The following is a 19,088-nucleotide window of genomic DNA, read 5'->3' on the forward strand; positions in this document are numbered from 1 at the left end:
CTTCCCCTCCAAGCATTAAAAATCTCCTCTCTTGTTTCTTCCTGATAAATCCGCCGTGATGCCGCCTCCTCTTACACTCCTGGTGCAGCTGATTGGCTTATTGCCTGAACTCACCCGTGAATTAATCAGGGTGTTTGGGCACAGCTGATGGGTGAATCCAGCTGTGTGCTGCTGGTGCAAGAGGCGGGACAGGACAGGACAGGACAGAGCAGGACAGGACAGAAGAAGACAGGAGAAGACAGGACAGGACAGAGCAGGACAGGACATGACAGGAGAGGACAGGAGAAGACAGGAGAAGACAGGACAGGACAGGATAGAGCAGGAGAGGACAGGAGAAGACAGGAGAAGACAGGACAGGACAGGATAGAGCAGGACAGGACACAACAGGAGAAGACAGAAGACAGGACAGGACAGGAGAAGACAGAGCAGGACAGGACAGGACAGGACAGGACACTCCTGCAGTACTGGTCCAAGACAGCAAATGTGAATTTGGACACACCTTGAATAAATTAAATCTACTGCACCTCACCTGTGTCGGTTCTAGGTAAAACCCTTAGAATGTAGACAGGTTCTCAATAGAATCCCTGGATGGGTTCTATGTAAAGCCCAGAGAATATAAACAGGTTCTCTGTAGAACCCCTGAGGTAGGTTCTATGTAAAAACCCTTCGAATTTAAAAAAGGTTCTCAGTAGAACCCCTGGATGGAGATTTATTGATGAGGCCTGTATGTGAACTGGGTCACGATGGCTTATCATTTTTAAAACAAACAATAAAGTGACTGAAAATAAAAAACTGGAGTTAATTCATGTGAAATAAATGACAGAATAGAATCAGTGGGTGTGTCGGACCACCAACATGAAACTGTACGAGCAGCTCACTGTTTTATCCTGCAGAGACGTCATCGTCCACTCAGCTGTCAGCGCGCCGCGGCCGCAGAGGCACTCAGGTTAAAAGGTCTGAGAGGAGCTAATTTGATTAGCCACGATTTATTTCAGCTCTACCACACCTACTGCTGCACCAGCGCCTCCGGCCGTTAAATTCCCAAACATCTGCCGGTCGTGTCCGAGACGCCGCCGTGTGCTCGTCCAGCTGCTTTAGAACGGGGAGTTAATTGAGGCTGACTGCTGACTGTGGAGAGAGAACTGTTAGCGGTAACGTGTTATTGAAGTCTGGTCTGCATCGTGCACGCCTCAAGACATTCTCGCCACAGAGACGAGCACACTCATTATTTTTTGACAAGAACATTGTTAAGAGGAAAGCATGACCTCAACTTCTCGCCTCTGGTCCCACCAGGCTGCTGAAACAGACAACACCTCCCTGAGTGACTGATCCTGCACGCTGCTCGCTGACGACCACAGGAACTACTGCACGTTCTAAATAATACAAGAACGCTTTCTACGCACAGTCAGCACATTATGTTCTCTTTCTAAAATAACTTTAAGGGTCCTGAAGGTCCAAACCCCACAAATTATCAGAGGGATCAGTTCTCTACACTCTTAAAAAAAAAGGTTCCAAAAGGGTTCTAACCACAACCATTTGTTCCTTCTCATCCTCCTCATCCTACTCATCCCGTCCTGTTCTGTTCTCTGAAAAATGTTCTGTCCTCAGTGCACGTAAATGTCAGGGGTGGATATCACTGTGGACAATGTGACAACATGACAGATTGATGCCTCTGTGTGTCAGTGTGTGTGTGTGTGTGTGTGTCAGGAAGTGTGTGTGTGTGTGTGTGTGTGTGTGTGTGTGTGTGTGTGTGTGTGTGTGTGTGCCTTGAAGGGTTCAGAGTCAGAGAGAAAGGTGGGGTCAGTGGGAAATGAAATGTTCAGAAATGGCAGACACTTTCAGCCTGTGAGTCACTACTCAGCAGATTACACACACACACACACACACACACACACACACACACACACACACACACACACACACACACACACACACACACACACACACACTGTCATGATGCATCAGATCAGTGCAGTTACAGACTGGACGATGTGAAAATGACAAATTGGTGGAATGTAAAACATAACTGACACCAGAGAAACTGAATTATGGCTCGTCAATAACTTTAGATTCTGATCAATAAAAATATTTAATGGTGTCATTTTTTTTTCTTTGGCAGGTGTCCATGGAATAAGAAGGATAACGGCCAGCGAGGTGTCCAGAACCAGGAATTTATGGACTCTGCAGAAGCAACTGTTCTCTGTTCTGGCCTCCCGCCGTCCATTAATTCCTGATTATGGAACCTTCAAAGGGCATCGAGCTCACAGCACCTGAGGAACCCTGGAACAATCATTCAAGTGTTTAAATGTTGGTCACTACTACACTCTGAAAGATAAGGGTTCCAAAGGGGTTCTTCCTGAAAGGCTGTGGTAAAAACCCTTGGAATATAAAAAAAGGTTTTTGTTAGAACACCCTGGGTGGCCTGGATATACAACCCTAGAATATAAAAAGGTTGTTGGCAGAACCTCTTGGGTAGGTTCTATGTAAAAATCCGTTCCATTAAGAACCCTTTTCAGCCAAAGAAGCCTTTTTGGAAGAAAGAGTTCTTTGAGAATTGTTGAAGAACTCTTTCTTCAGGTGTACTTAAAGGGTTATTGGTACCATAGTATAAAAATGTTCTCAGTAGAACCCCCTGGGTGGGTTCTAGAAAAAAAACCCTTGGCAATATAAAAAAACAAATTTATGGATAGAACCTTTCACCGATGGTTCGAGGTATAACCCTTTATGTTGGATCTGAGTGAAACCTTTATAAAAGGTTCTACGAGGAACCATAAAGGGTTTTCTTATGGCTCATTAATTAACACGTTACATCATCATTGTGGTTTTATTGGGGTTATATGTGGTACCATTTCTTGTCCCAGCACTGTAACTTCCTGCCTGCCTGTTTGCCTCTGTTTCCAGTCTTTATGCTAAGCTAAGCTACCAGTTAAATGTAGTTGAGTAAAAAGATCAATATTTGGTCTCTGAAATGTAATGGAGTAAAAGTATAAAGTAACAGAAAATGGAAATACTCAAACAAAGTACCTCAAAATGAAGCTCAGTGTGACTTTCTCAGTTATAGAAACTGACAGATGAGGGTCAGCGCTTACATTCATGACAGTTTATATCATATTAGTCATGAATTATCGTCGGGGTCAGCTGTTTCTCTCCCTCACAGTCACATGCACACACACACACACGCTCTCACACACACACACACACACACACACTGACAGGCACATGCAGCATGATTGCCTATTGACCGGAGCAGTTACAGTAGATCGATGTGCAGCGGGGCTCTGCAGCAGGACATGACACTCCAATCTGATGCTCAATGTCATCCACTAAAGAGGACAGAAACTGCTTACACATGATGGCGTATCAACACGACCCCCCAGTGAGTCTCACGTGCAGCGCTCGTGCAGCAAAGCACTACAACCAAGCTGGAGCCAACATGCATTGTGTTGCATTGATTCTGTTCAAGTACCTTGGTGGTCTTTTTTTTTTTTTTTTTTGTGGGTGGCAATAAAAAGGATCGTGAGATTACATGATGATTGGAGGCTTCAGCTGCACTAATCCGGGCTTTTTATCGGACTGACAGGAGAGCTGAGCTCACCGCTGAGAGAGCTGACACTGAAAGAACGAGATCAAAGTTAAATGCAGCTGAGATGACTAGTGTGAGGAGGTCGCTGATTTATGAGGTGACAGCAGAAGAGGGTGATGATGCTGACCGCCCCGTCACCAGATCAGAACGCTGATACTGGATGATTCTGCAAAACCGCAGCTTAACTTTAATGTTCTGAAATTCTCACTTTTTGCAACATCAGCACATTGCAAATACAGTATGGCGAAGATTAGAAAAATTTACATTTAAATGTTAATTTAAGGTGAGTGTTAGGAGGTGAACTCTGACCTCTGACTCGCTGCTCGATTCACAGTGGTGAAAAGTAAATACTGTCACTCAAGCGCTGTACCTGTAAGTAAGGCCGTGTATTGGTAAGAATCTGGAGACACATCAGTCCCTCCAGGAAGTTGCAATGTTGCGATTACAACAGCTAACGGAAATTCAACCAATCACTATGAATTCTGCACAATATTGCAATTTTGTCCTTTGACCAATCATCACGGCTTCCTGCAGTTCCACAAATCACAGCAGTCCCCCATGCAAACATCACACATGTATGTTTCACTGAACTGATTCTGTTTTTATTTTGTTGTATTTTTATTTATTTTGTCACAGATACTGAAAAGAACAGTTATTGTATTTGACATGTGACACAATTTAAAGAATTGTTTGAATACCAAAGACGTCAAACAGTCCATCATATTAACAGAAATTTGTTGTTTGATGTTTGATTTTTTCTTTTTCATCTCCCGACGATCTTCTCAGAGAAAAGAACCACCATTGGTTCAGTAGATAATAGTTATTTTTGTATAACTTTTACCGTGTTTGTATGTTCTTTCGCTTGTCTATCGGTTTATTTTATGGAAAGTGAAGCTGCCAAATCACTTGCCGATTATGCAAATGCTTCAATAAAAATAAACATGAGGAAAAAACATTAACCTAATGTCAGGCTGAATGAGTGCAGTTAAATGAAATGGCAATTCAACCTATGAAAGCTTTAACTTCAAGTTACAGCCCATATTACTGCTTCGTTCATACTCATAGAACTAGAGTTACATCCATGTAACCACTATAAAAAATCAGCATCTTAATATTAATGCTGTGTTTGAACTTTGAACAAAACTAACTTTTTCAGCTCTATAATCTGTTTTGTTGTATAAAATAAAGTTAATTTGCATTCAGGATGCCTTTGAATAATGTGAAGTTATTATCTATAAACATATTTCTGTGGACCTGTCCTGTGGTTATAAGCTGTCGTATCAAACCTCAAAGCATTATAGCATTTCATCCTGCACTGGCCTTCGGCCTGTACGACAGTTGGACACCCTGACTGTGTGTGTTCATGATGTGGGGGGTGATGTGGCTCGCTGCAGCACCAGTGAGAAGGCCACGCCAAGGACACATGTCATCACATGAAGCTGCGCCTGATTTACACCTGTTTTATAGCGCCAGCTGAGTGAGGGGCGGAACGACCTCTGGGGGGGGGGCACTTACATGAATCTCTGTGTGTGTGTGTCATTCTGAGATTATAGGTCATAACTTGCGGGGTGAAACGGGTGTTAACCGCTCCACGATGATGAGAGTGGTAATGAAGCAATTTTCATCCACCCACACACAGTTGTTTTCATATACATTAAAGAAGGATTCATGTCATCATAACCTCACTGTGACCATCAAAAATCAATGACAGGAAGGAATTACATCTTTAATCATCTGTAATAATTGAGCAACTGCACATGCCAGATGTGGATTTTAGAAAAAGTTGGTTTTGTTTAGCCACAGCAGCAGCTTAAGATGCTGTCAGTCCATCACTTAAATCTGAACTAGGGCTGCACAGTCAAAAAAAGACTTTTAAATGAATTAATGTGGTGAGACAGAGACATCCTGTCCTACACATCAGAGTCTACAGACTAATAAATCATATTGCAATTTCAATATGTGGTTTAATCCCGCAGACTCTCTCTTCACTTTACCAGCAGAGAAAAAACAAAACACAGGAAGTTCTTTGTGGGCAAACTGTACATTTACTGCCACAAGACAAATCCACTGCTTAACTTTGATCCCTCTGCTCCGATCACCAACGCCTGCCTGTCCTGAGCGCAGCCACCAGGCAGCAAATGCACTGCTTGTTCACCAAAACAGCTGCGTACATGATATAACATTAATGCTAACAGACTGAGGCTAACGCTAGCTTACATCTCAGCAGCAGTGAAATACAGCAGGTATATCTACATGATAAATGACAGAAATACACTCATTAACGTCGGAAAAGGAAGCGCAGGGACTCGATTAGTGCAGCAGACCTCGAGACGGGTCTCCCAGCCAGACCAGCTGGACTGCGATCGCGGAAGACAGCTGGGATAAGAGCTAAACTAACCCGACTTAGACCTGAGACAGTGAGCCAGAGGGAGATGCATCATCGTCGACCCACTTTGATTCTGCATCAGCCCACATCCTCCTCCTCAAACCCCCACAGAACAAATGCAGGTGCAGTGGGATCTAACAAGTTTGTCTGGAGGTAAAGTTACTGCAGCATTAGTTGGCCAGACATGCTAACGCTCATATCTTATGTTAGAGCAGATGAACACAGAGTTTAATCCGTTCATCAGATGTGTGCTTTTGTGTTTCATGTTCTTGAGACTATAAAAAAGACGCCACCGTCCAGACTCCAGAGTATCGCCTCCCGCCTTCTGCACACCTTCAACATGTAGAGAAATGGAAGGCTTGACAAACCTGCAGCACCATAATTACAGTTGCTGAGTTATGATTGGACAGTTTCTGTTTGGAGGTGGGGCTTACCAAAGGTCAGTTTCAATCATCTCGGATCGTGCTCCACTCAGGATGCAGAGATGGTGTCCCTACAAAACAGTATTGAAGGGGACTTGCTTGTTTACATTCGTACTTCTGGCAACCAGGTGGTAACTTGTGATTTTCAGCATGTAGGCTGCGAGCTCGGAGGTTGTTGTTTTCTGAAGTGACGGAGGTTTGAAAATGGTAACACACAGTTAGCAGATGCCTCCTGAAATAGGCCAGTGACAAGCTTATACCCAAAGTCTACATCCAGTGAGTCAGACCAACACAACATTTCTTTCTCTCTGAGGTCAGATAAGGATAATTTGAAGTGTGAGCTTCTGTTCTTTAATGTTTCCTCTTACAGTTCATCACTCTCCTTCTGTCTGTCTGTCTCTCCTGTTTTCTCCAACTGTTTCTCAGCTGCTGGCGACTGCAGTAAAGTAGGTCTTCAGCAATTAAGACATCTACCAACCTGGCATCAACATTAGTACAAATTGTCATGCAAAAAATACACACATACACACAGACTGTGTGTGCAGGGGGAGGACCTGTCACACACAGTCAGCAGCCCAGAGAGAAGCTCTGCAAATTGACGTGAAGTAAAAGGAAACCAAGGCATTTTAGCTCCATGAGACTATGTGGGCTGACTAAGAGCTGCAGGGCCACACACACACACACACACACACACACACACACACACACACACACACACACACACACACACACACACACACACACACACAAACACGAGTTGTTCATGTCAGCACACAAGCAGACACACATTATGTGAGAGTGTGCGTAAGCGCTGCAGGGAGGAAAACTGACAGATTGCGTCATCCTCCTGTGTTTCCTGTGATGCTGAGAGGCCTCCCCACATCAGACTGACTTCATTTTCTTTTTTCAATATTTCATATTTTACGAGGACAAGAAAAATGTGCTTACTCTGAATAAATGCAGAGTGTACACTCCATTAAATAAGTTTAAAAAATATGGATATAAAGTAAAGTAAATTATCTCAACAAAAGATCAGTAGTTGGTAAAACTTTTTCAAAACTTAAGACTTTGAGTTGTTCTAAAAAATCTCAGCTTTTTCATTTTTGCAGCGCATCATTGAGAGGAACACTGGTCAAAACTACAGAATGAACCCTTTCAAAGTGCAGAGACAGAGTAGGTGGGACAGAATAAACGTTGCTCGAGGTTTTCTGGATCAGTCGTTGGAACTTAAATGAGGTTAGTCATCTCAGGAAACCTGGTTCAGGCAACCTCATCCACCACATCAGCAGCAGCATCCCGGTTATTTACGGTACACAGAACATTCCCCAAGGAGTCCAAACGCTCCCCTCTGAATAAGACGGGAACATTTCAGCTCTCCCACGAACATTCACGCTCCTCATCTATTCAACAAGGACCAAACTCCTGTCCTCACACTGTCCCCACAGCTGTCACGTCTCCCGTCAATCCACCATCATCCATTCATCATCATCCGTCCATCCATTCATGCACTCGCCCCCCCATACAATAAGTCTCTCCACTCCTCCACTGAGGCTTGTCAGACTAGTGAGGAAGCAGCTTATGGAGCTTAGTTCTGCAAAGAAGCATCACCACCTACTTTATCCCCCCGTCTGATGACTCTCCGGGGAGCGTTAACCCTTCCATGAACATGCACACAGACCCCCTCTCTGATGACTCCTGCATAGAGCTGAGAATATAAGAATAATCTGGTCTTCAAGCCCATCATGGGAGGCTGAGAGCTTTGACGTCACTGAGTTTTCTGTGTAGTGGAGGAGGTGGCAGGACGACAAAACACATGTGAGTGAAAGACTGATCACACACGAGTAGGATGGGGAATAAAAGCTGGAGTAAAAACAGTGTTGTCAGTCACTCATAAGGATGTAGAGCTGCAACAATTCATCAAATAATCAATCATTGATCAATTATTAAATTAATCACCATCTATTTTGATAATTGGGTCATTTTTTAAGAAAATCTGATTCTAGCTTCTTAAATGTGGACATTTTCTGGTGTCTTTCTGGTTTCTGGGGACGTCATCTTAGACTTTAAAAGAGTCTGATCGAAATTTTTCACCATTTTTGGAACTAAAACAAAACATTACATTGTTTGCTGGCTAATGTTAGCAAAAAAAGTTAACAAAACATTTATACATTCATACATTGTTTGCTATCTAAGACTCGCAAAAAAGTTAACTAAAAGTTTGCAAGTTAATGTTAGCTAAAAGGTTAACAACAGTCCTTTGTTTGCTATCTAAGGTTAGTGAAAAAGTTAAAACATTACATTGTTTCCCATCTAACGTAACCAAAAGTTGTTTGCCAGACAGCATTAGTTAAAAAGTTAACAATAGAATAACACAGAATAAATGTGATTTCCATGTGTATGAGGATGACAGGAGTGAAGTTAAATACGAGAGCAAACATCCATATGGTGAGTGGGGAGTGAGTGGAAATTATTCTGTGTGTATGTGTGTGAATCCACCAGGGGCAACAATGAAGCCACTAAACTGAGCCAAACAAAACACAAACCTCAGGCTAACTGTCTGTCTCTTTCTCTCTTTCCGTCTGTGTTTGTGTATGAAAGGGCCGGAGGAGAGAGGAGGGGGTTCGTACATCGTCTGACTGTACGATGAGGAGGTCAGTCTGCAGAGTAAAGACAGACTGGTGGGGATAAATGAGGCCGACGCTGCGTCCTGTGAGAGGACTCATCAGTCAACATTCAATCTTGCATCTAACAGAGTCGGTGAACATCATCATTGTTAGTGTCACTGTCACTGACTGATGCTTCACTGCTCCAAGAGTGTTTTATGCCCAGTTCAGACTGCACAATATTACCGTCCATTCTGTACGATGTAAACTTTGTAGTTTTAGCGCCATCTTTTAGCCAAATTTCACCAAATTCAACAGTGCACCACCTTGGGCCCTCGATAATAAACTTGCAAAGTGAAAAGTCGATTGAATTAACAGTTGTTGAGAAAATCAAAGGACAAACTTACAGATGGACAGATCCCTTCCTTTATAGTTAGATGGGTTCAAAGGGGAATCTATGGAGACCATGTAAGGACATTTTTCTGCACATATGGGACCCAAATGAGACTGTGGATGGTTGATTCACATATTGCTGGTGTTGGTGACTGTTGGACATCTTTGCCCCGTGGCCCCTGACAGAATATGTGGGTCATTCAGGGAGACGTCCACACACAGCAACATATTCAACTGTCATAAAGGTTTCCTGTTTACAACTGTGTTCCTGTGACACGCACACGTAAACACACATCACCCTTCCTGGCTGTGAACAATTCAAGTGTTCCCGTGACACACACGGCTAATCAAACACTCGGGGGCCACAGTGGATTTGTGCAACACATCTGTTGTTCCTGCTGTGCAGAGAGAATTCCCGAGTGCTGAAACGATAATGCCTCAGCTGCAGCTCTGAGGAGGAGGAAAGTCAATTACTGTACATTTCAACCGTCCAAATTGCTAAACGCTCCAATGAATGAGCTCATGTGGAAGAGTCCTCACTGGAAGTAATGGGAAAATGGGAAATTCATGAATTTCAATTGATTGCTTGTATGGATTAGGTCAAAATAGACTTGACCTAAACCCTGACAGCATTTTATGACCAAAGAGGCAATTTTACCTACATGAAATGAACGCCAAAAAATCTATCAACAAGATAAAACCACAATCTTTTATTATCTTAAATAATAGACTCAATTATAATTAAAAATCAAACAAATTTTTATCTGAAACCGACCCTCCTTAGCATACTTCAACCAGAACCCAATTACAGCCCGACAATTTTTCTGAACCAGCTTCTCTCTACGCACCGAACAGTAGGAGTTTTCAGTGACGGACAAAACATGTAGGGAATCGGAACTGACAACGACTAAAGTGGGGAGTAAAATGAAAATAAATGAATAAATATAGTACAACCCATGAATCCAACCCGAATCCGTTGGGATCGGGTGGGATCGGGTTGTGTTTGGGCACAGATTTAAAGCTGTAGTGTGTGGTGGTGTCTGTATGTGCAGAGTTCCTGCTCTCTACCTGTATTTCTTTATTTTCCTGTGGTCGGGACGTTTTACCATCCCACAGCGTCAGTATTTGTAATCCTGTAATGTTATTCCAGCAAAATCTTTTTCCATTTCTGGTGTTTCTGGTTGAGTTTTGGCTGAACTTTGCCCACTGAACTGGTGTTTACGTGGTCTTGAACCAAACAGTTTCAACCAATAAAATCACAGCATCCACCCATCAATCAGTCTTCAACTTTTAGGGGCACAAAGCTCAGATCAAAGACTCAAACACACACACACACACACACACACACACACACACACACACACACTTTTTTTGTAGTCAAATCACGTTCCTCTCAAAGTTTTTTCCTGCCTGTCTATCCTGTTTCATTCAGATACTTAGATATCGCAGTACGGAAGCTGTATTCTCAAAATGTCCTTTCATCTGGACTTTAACTGCAGGTCTGTAACAAGATACATGGGAATTTTTTGCAGTTTGGGTGACCGTACCCTCTAACAGACTGTTTTTCCTCTAAAAGCTCCACTGAAGACAACTGAGTCTTGAATGCCAGCCTCTCAAAAGAAAAACCCTACAGTAGGAGATATTTCCCCTGAGTTCAGCAGGCAGGGGGTGTTGAGTTGGCGTGAAGCGTCTCTGTTCGAGCACATTAGCCACATCAGTCAGCACCTGAGCGCTCAGCGGCCCGTTAATCCGCCACCACCCACTTCACACACACACTGCAGTCGATACCGCTGATCGAGGGTCAAAAGGGGCCTTCAGCAGAGATTACAGGGAGCATGGGAAAGAAGAGGGGGCTCGATAAACTCTGCCGGCTCGGGATGATAGACCAAATAAAAAAAGTGAGCGTTGTAGTATCACAAATCGATTTCACGCACACACTGAGCGAATTGCATGCTTCCTTTTCTTCCCCTCTGTCCTCATCCCTTCCTCCATCCCTCTCCGTCAGCTTGGACTTCACTGCTGCCAATAAGTGTTAGGCAGTGAGCTGCCTGCTACTTCGCCCTCTGTGCTGACTGTTTCCTCTTCATATAACCCGGAGATGAAGACCGAACGCCTCCTCATCTCTTTTTCACCGTCCAATTTGTAAAAGACAAACATTTAAGGTGGCCAGAAATGAACACTGGGGACATTTCCACTTTGACGGTCATTAAAATATCAAATGTCATTCAAGAAATAAAAAGAAGGATTATTACAGTTTAATGTATTTTGACCTGTTGGACTCTAATAAACTGTGTGAACAGATAAAACTGGATTCTAACTAAGTAACTAAGAAAACCACAGTATGATGGGTGAAGCAATAGTAAACTATGGAACCATCAATACAGAAAATGGTCAAACTATCTATTAAACAATGGTTCAATAAACTGCATTTATTATTCACTGATACAAGACAGAACCAGCACAACATGACTGAGACGTCAGCCAATAAACTCTTTCTTGCCACATAAAATATCATTATTTATTTGCAGCCTGTTGACACCAGAGCTGCAACGATCACCAACTATTCTGATAATTGATTAATCGGTTCAGAATGATCTGATTCTAGTTTCTTAAGTGTGAAGATTTTCCGGTTTCTTAGGACTTTAAAAAATCTTATCTTATTTTTCACCATTTTAGGGACCAACATAGCTAACTTTAGATAAAAAGTTGAAACAACACATTGCTTGCTGGCTAATGTTAGCTAACCAGTTAACAAAACATGCCTTTATCTGCTGTCTGAGGTTAGCGAATAAGTTACACATAACACTGCATTGTTTGCTTGCTAACATTAGCTATAAAGTTAGTAAACAGTTATGTTGTTTGCTAGCTAACTCATTCATATTATTAGTGTCCTAAGCGCTAACTTGTCATTTTCTGCATGTCGGCTGCAGATCAGAGGTTGTTGTTGTTTCCTGATGCTGATGGAAAGAAGTCGTCCAATGGCAGGCTGACACCCGCAGAGAACATCCTGTGAGTCAGACGACAACTCTAACGTTTGTGCACTAAATATGTAGCCAGCAAGTTAGCTTAGCTTAGCTTAGACTAAAGACAGGAAACTTGGGAAAACAAATACAAAAATCTGACTATAAAAAACAATGCAGCATGTGAGACGTGTAAATTTACATTTACATTTATTGGTCAGCCTGTTGTGAACATAAAGCCAGGATCAGCAGGCAATTAAATATACATGAGATATTACACACTTTGAACAAACTAGTCCTTTAAGATTAAATAACATACAAACACTTTATAAAACCTCCTTCTGTCTGATGTAAACAGACTGCTGTCATTTATTAACATAAATTAAAGTCACGATGTAGTGAAGGATAAAACCCCCTCATCTTCACTCTGCTGAGCTCTTTATACTTTTTAATCGAGCCTCAGGGACGTTTCTGCAAGATTTGAGCTCGTCACATTAATACAGGCTATTTGTATGGATTTATAGGTTATGTCAAAACATCATTATTAGCTAAAATTAATTATTATGAATAGAATAATTATATATAGAGAATATATGAATTAGCCATAAAGAAAGTTATGCAGGAAAAAAAAAAATTAATTCTTATACTTATTTAAATAAAACTGCAGTAATAGAGAAGCAGAATATATGATTTTGAATGTTCAGATAGCGTATGCATGTCATTTTCCACTTAATGTCTATTGACAAATAAAAATATTAATTAAATAAAATGAACAGCTGATATAATATCAGCTTTTTAAAATATTGATGTCTGTTTTAGCATCAAAAATCCAGTATCAGTCATGTAATAAAGTCTAAAGTTCATCTGTTATAAATCTTTCTCAAATAAACTGAAACGACGTCAGCTGTCTGTAAAAATCTTATTTTATTGAAATACACAAAAGCGAAACATCAAATGTATCTGAACACAACATAAATCAGAATTAGTTGTCCTTTGCAGCTAAAATAATGTCAAAATGATTTTTACTTTTGAATATTTAACAGTTTTTTTATTATTTAGAGAAAGAAAAAAGGTTTTTGGTGGAAAATATCAGAAATGTTCCTTTAAATTAACCTTTAAAAAAAAAAAAAAAAAAAATCTATATGTTGATAATTAATACAAATCTTTGCTGATTGAAGGAAATGAAAAACATTGAAACTAAAATCCATTAAAGTACATTTTTCACCATAAAAACACATCATATCATTTGACACTTAAATAAAATAATAAAAATAATTTTGTGTGTGTGTGTGTGTGTGTGTGTGTGTGTGTGTGTGTGTGTGTGTGCGTGTGTGTGAGGTGTGAGTGTGTGTGTGTGTGTGTGTGTGTGTGTGTGCTCTTACCTGAGGCGATCACACAGATGTGTTGTTGTTCTTTTTCTCCTGTCAGGATCAGAGCTGCTTCACTGTGACACAAACTGAAACGCCAGCAGCTCCGTCTCAGCGTCCAGCGTCCAGCAGCATCCTGCTCCTCCGCCGCTCTGCTCCTCACTGCCAGCCTCCTCCTCCTCCTCAACAACACACACACTGGAGTAAAGAGCCTTGCTCCGCCTCCCTCCCTCCCCCCTCTCTCTCTCTCTGTTTAACTAAATCTGTCCACTCTCATCTCATCAGCACAAGACAAAATGGTGAAGCCACTATCGCTGGCAAAGTGAACTATGAGAGGAAAAAAACTGTTTAAGCAGCTGAAACATCATTCAACCTGCAACTTTTACTCTTCTCGTGGTGGAGAGTAACATTTACTCAAGTACTCTATTTAATTTAAAGTTTTACCTACTTTACATGAGTGTTTCCATTTTATTCCACTTTAGACGACTACTCTCCAAAGTTCAAGAGGAACTATTGATGTTACAGAACTTCTCAGGTTAGAATATTACATTAAAACATTTAAACAATGAATTATTAAACAAGCAGTTTCCAATCATTTTGGCTCATGAAACCTTAAAAAATATCTGAGTCAGCTTTTTTGTTTGGTGCCAGTGGGTCTAAAGATGTTGACAGACAGGAAAACATCAGATTATTGAGAAAGTGCAAACAAAAAAAATGTAAAAATAAAAAGATGTGCATTATACAATACATTAAACTGCATACAACAATAGAAAAAATAGAAATAAGAGCTGTGAGAACATGTAAACAACAAAAATATACAACAATATAAACATCAATCATTGGTAAAATTAACGATCATTTCATTGATTAATCAGACTGACAACATCTTAACTCTTTCTTGGATGAAAAAGGTTCTCAATGGAACCCATAGTCTTACAAAGAACCCTTGATGATTACACCTCTGGGCTACTGCAAGATGGAGATGACTGGGTTGATATTGACTAGCGATTGATTGATTAGATATTTAATTTAAAATCAATTAACTGACATATAGATTTACTCTAATCTACTGCATGAATTTTGATCCTTTTTAAAGTGTCCATTATAACTGACAATGATATTGAAGAGCAGTGGAGCTCGATGATTTTAAAAAACATTGTGATTATTTTGACTGATGTTACAATCTGTGATCTAAGAGGTAATGTTCTTAAATTGTTAGCAGTTCCATCAAAGAGACATTTCTGCTCTAAACTTCTCAAATGTCTCAATTTAAAGAACTGCTTCAGGTTTAAAATGATCCAAAATCTGTAACATATGAAGCACACTGTTAAAAAAAAAAAAAAAAAGAATAGTTGAGACAACTTACGATTTAAAGGCAACACACTGCAATAGATCTTTGAGTTTTGAGCCCGACTCAAACTCTCAAGTTTTGAAATAAACTTTAAAAAGTTATGTTGACCTTTAAACTTTAGTTTTCTTCTTTAGATGAACTTGAATCTTTTGATTTCTAGAGACTAAAAACATTTGAGATGAACTCAAAACTCAAAAATCTATTGTCATGGTTTTTTTTCCAGTGAAGTTCAAAACTAGCTTGAGCAGCTACAACCGTAAAACACCGTTTACTGATGACACATCCACAATCCAATATTGTCAAATACTCAGGAGAGATTTTTTCTGCAGATTGAGATGTTTTTAGTTTGATATTTTAAGACATTTTTGCTCAGAATATTTTAAATGGATTTTGAATTGAACACAACATTTCTTCACTGTAATCTTAAATGATCAGATCTCCTCGTCTGTTATTGTTTTAAAGGTTCAAACCGCCGCTCTCCATCCAAACTGTCTCTCTGACTGTAAACATGTGTCGCAGCGCGCTCGTATTCATGCACCATATGGGAATACTTTATAATAGATCTATTTTTGGTCCTTTATTTTCCCCTCAAGCTAAACAGCTGCACTTATTATGTACAATACAATACAAATCCAATAGGCCTGCTGCACTGTGCAATTAGAGACTGTAATGATTATGTAATTCTATTATTCAGCAAACGTAGCCAACAGTTAACCTTAAGCCATTTTACAAGAAGGGTCACTGGAGCAACAAAGACAAACGCCGTGGCTGTCACACACGTGGGACGTGACTCTGACATGTGAACTGCTTCCTCCTGTCAGTGTATTAAAATTAACCTCCTGCTCTGTGGAGACACTTTGATTCATCGGCCTGTTTTCGTCCCAGAGGACCACTTTCTGTCTCCAGAGCTTCTGCTAAAATTAAACAACTACCAGCCTGTCGTCCAAAATGTGTGGCCGTGTGTGTCCGGCCTGCTGTTGCCCTCTTGTGGCTCCTTCACTGTAATGTCCAATCATTTGCCACCGCCCCCCCCCCCCCTCCTCTGTGCCTGCTCTGTCACTATGCTACATTACCCTCTTAATTAGCCAAATATCTCGCCGGCGAGAAGGTTTGCACAAAACTGAATGTTCACCCAACCCTGAACAAAGTGCCAAAACAAGGTCCTGGTGAGCAACAACATGTAAAGAGAGTGTCAGTGAATGCATCACAACGAGGATTCAACTTTTCAAGTCTGAGTTTTACTTTTAATTAAAGGTAGAATCAGTTGGATTTTGTCTGAGCTGAAAGATGCCAGGACAGTAAATACAGATGTTTAGGGCTGGTGAGGCCAAGTGAGAAAATAAAGAGATAACGTTGGTTTAATTACACGCCTGGTGTGTGATAAAAATAATGAATAAAATGTGGAAGGATTATTTCAGGAGGGACATCTTTTGACAGCTGCTTAAAGATCCCCTTTGTTTTATGCATCTCATAAGTGTGTTATTGTGGCGGTCCAGCAGAAAATCTCCAGGGACGACATTTTTCCCCACCTGCATTAAACACTGTAGATGTTCTAAGTTTGTTAATTAAACTTTCACTTTATTAGCTTGAGGTCTTTATTGTCTGATTCTTTATATAATTAAGCAGCAGTTATGCAAACAAATCATTAATTACATAAGTCAGAGACCTGCGTCTGTCTGTCTGTCTGTCTGTCTGTCTGTGTTAACCTGAGCATGATTTACGTCCCGCTCAGTGAGACGAGGCTGATGGACGGATGATGTGATGGAATCAGATTTGCAAATGAAGCAGAAGAGCTTCAGGGATGAAACCAGAGTTGTGTTTGTGCAGATGTGAGTGAAGAGGATGGCCAAAGGGCCGCCTGCGAGCAAATGATCCTGAACGCATCACAGATATGAGGGTACGATTACAGAGACGAGCACAGCAGGCATGTTCACGAAGGTAAATTAAGTTTTAACGTGCTGCCAGGTTAATATTAATCAATGTCCAAACAAGAGAGGATGACAGGAAGGATTCTGGCTTCATAAATCATCTTCATCACAGAGGCTCAGACAGGAAAGTTGTTTTATCTGCTTTTAAAGAACTGAGAGTCTGCAAATCACAATCACCAAAAAATAAATTTAGGTAGAGACGAGATAAAACCAGCGGGAGAGAAAACAGAGCGAGGCGAAACACAGAAAGCATGAGAGATAAATGCCAAATTCATGACCATGCATGCTAAGATCTGAAGGTCAGTGATGTGAACAGTGTGTGTGTGTGTGTGTGTGTGTGTGTTTAATAATGTCATTAATAACCCTGGGTATTAAGATGTCCTTCAGAGAAACTGTCCACATGCTGCTTGTTCGCTTGATGAGCCTCAAGGCCTGGAAGTGTGTGTGTGTGTGTGTGTGTGTGCGCGTGCATGTGTGCGCGCATTCGTCTGTCTAACTTAAAATTTTGGTGTTTTCAATTAAAAAAAAACATTTCTTTTTCAGGCACCAAGATAGACAATTTCTGAAATACTTTTACACAAAGATTTAAAGTTCACAAGAGGAAAAGTCAACTAAAGATTACAGGTCGGCAAAATTCTTTAAAGTGTACTTCAAAAGTCAAAAAGTTTGAGTCGGGCTCAAAGTCAAAAATCTATTGCAGTACACTGCCTGGAAATTTTTAATTGTTTCAACAATTTTTTTTGTGTAAAGTGATTGTTAGATTCTCCAACTGTAAAAATATGTCGTCTTTATAGATTACAAAATGTGAGACGTGCGTCACAGCCTTCGTCTGTGTCGTCTTCTTGAGTCTCCATCAGCTCGCTGCAGTTGCCAAATTAAAAAAAGGAAAAGTCTTCAGGGAAAAAAGAGAATTCAGTTAATTGTTGCAGCTCCAGACAGATTTTTTTTGGTCAAAAATGGCTCTTTGATTGTAAATGCTGCAGACTCCTGGGTTAAAGTGAGGCTCAGGATGTTTGGTGTGTGTTCACTGAGCAGGTTATAACTGTTATTACTGCCCTATAAGACTCGACTCGACAAATACAACCCTGTCTGTGAGTCATCTACCAGCCAGGACACTAATTAACAGTGATGAGAGCTGCTGAGGTGGAAATAATCTAACTGTGTGTATCCAGGAGGAGGAGGAGGAGGAGGAGGAGGAGGCTGTTTGAGATCAGAGGTCCAGCAGCAGAATCATCCACCTCCCATCGACTCTCAGGTTCCATCAGCAAGAGCTTTTCACACAGGTGGTCGGGGCTGTGAGTAAAGTCAGAGGTGTTGTGATGGTAAACAGGTAACAAACAACTTAGCAGTAAATATCTCCTGACTTCCTGTGGATCTCCAGGCATGTTTTCTAATTTCTCTAGTTCTCAATTAAAGCTGCACTAATCCATGTTTTTAACACAAAAATATAAATGCAGCACTTTTGTTTTTTTGATCTAAAACTTTCTCTGTTCAAACAAAAAGTTTATTCTGCTCAAATTCTGAGCACAAATTCAAGCCCATTTACAGTGGAGTTTTATTGTGACATGTTTTAGACACACCTGTGCAACAATCACGCTGTTTAATCAGCAGGTTGGTTTGCGGCACCTGTCAGGTGGACGGATTATCTCGGCAGAGGATCAGTGCTCGCTGTGTCGGCCCCGGGGCCCCCCGTCTGTCAGGGCCTCTGGGTCGATCGGAGCTGAAGGTCTGCAGGCATCCTGATCATCTGTGGCCTCCTCCGGCATCACGTCATGCTGCTCCACTGTCAGAAAAACACACTTTGTTTTCATTTTAAAAACTTGTGTCCAGGCTGCCTTAACATTTCAAGTTGACTGGATTTGAAAAGACAGGTTGAGGTAATTTTGTAAAAATTTAAAAAAAGAAACTTTTTTACTCAAACTTGACATTAATTCAGTTTTACGTCTTTGGTGTAATTTTTGTATTGTTACATCTTTTGCATCTTTTTTTGTCCCGTTACATCTTGTTACATAATTTTTGTCTTGTTTCGTTGTTTTTTTTGTCTCATCACACCTTTTACGTCACTTTTGTCTTGTTAGGTCTTTTAGTCATCTTA

General features: G+C 40.9%; 1 protein-coding gene across 1 annotated transcript in view; it reads right to left on the minus strand.

Moving 5' to 3' along the window:
• rph3aa (rabphilin 3A homolog (mouse), a) overlaps positions 1 to 13,881 on the minus strand; it is a 28,973-nt gene extending 15,092 nt beyond the window's left edge. Inside the window, exon 1 of the mRNA XM_084746274.1 lies at positions 13,730 to 13,881. The gene's annotated coding sequence lies outside the window, so the exon portion shown is untranslated. The remainder of the gene's footprint in view (positions 1 to 13,729) is intronic.
• Positions 13,882 to 19,088: the final 5,207 nt, after the last annotated feature.

This window comes from Lutjanus erythropterus, chromosome 20 (genome assembly GCF_056507025.1).
Source record: "Lutjanus erythropterus isolate fLutEry1 chromosome 20, fLutEry1.hap2, whole genome shotgun sequence".
NCBI classification, from domain to species: Eukaryota; Metazoa; Chordata; class Actinopteri; order Lutjaniformes; family Lutjanidae; genus Lutjanus; species Lutjanus erythropterus.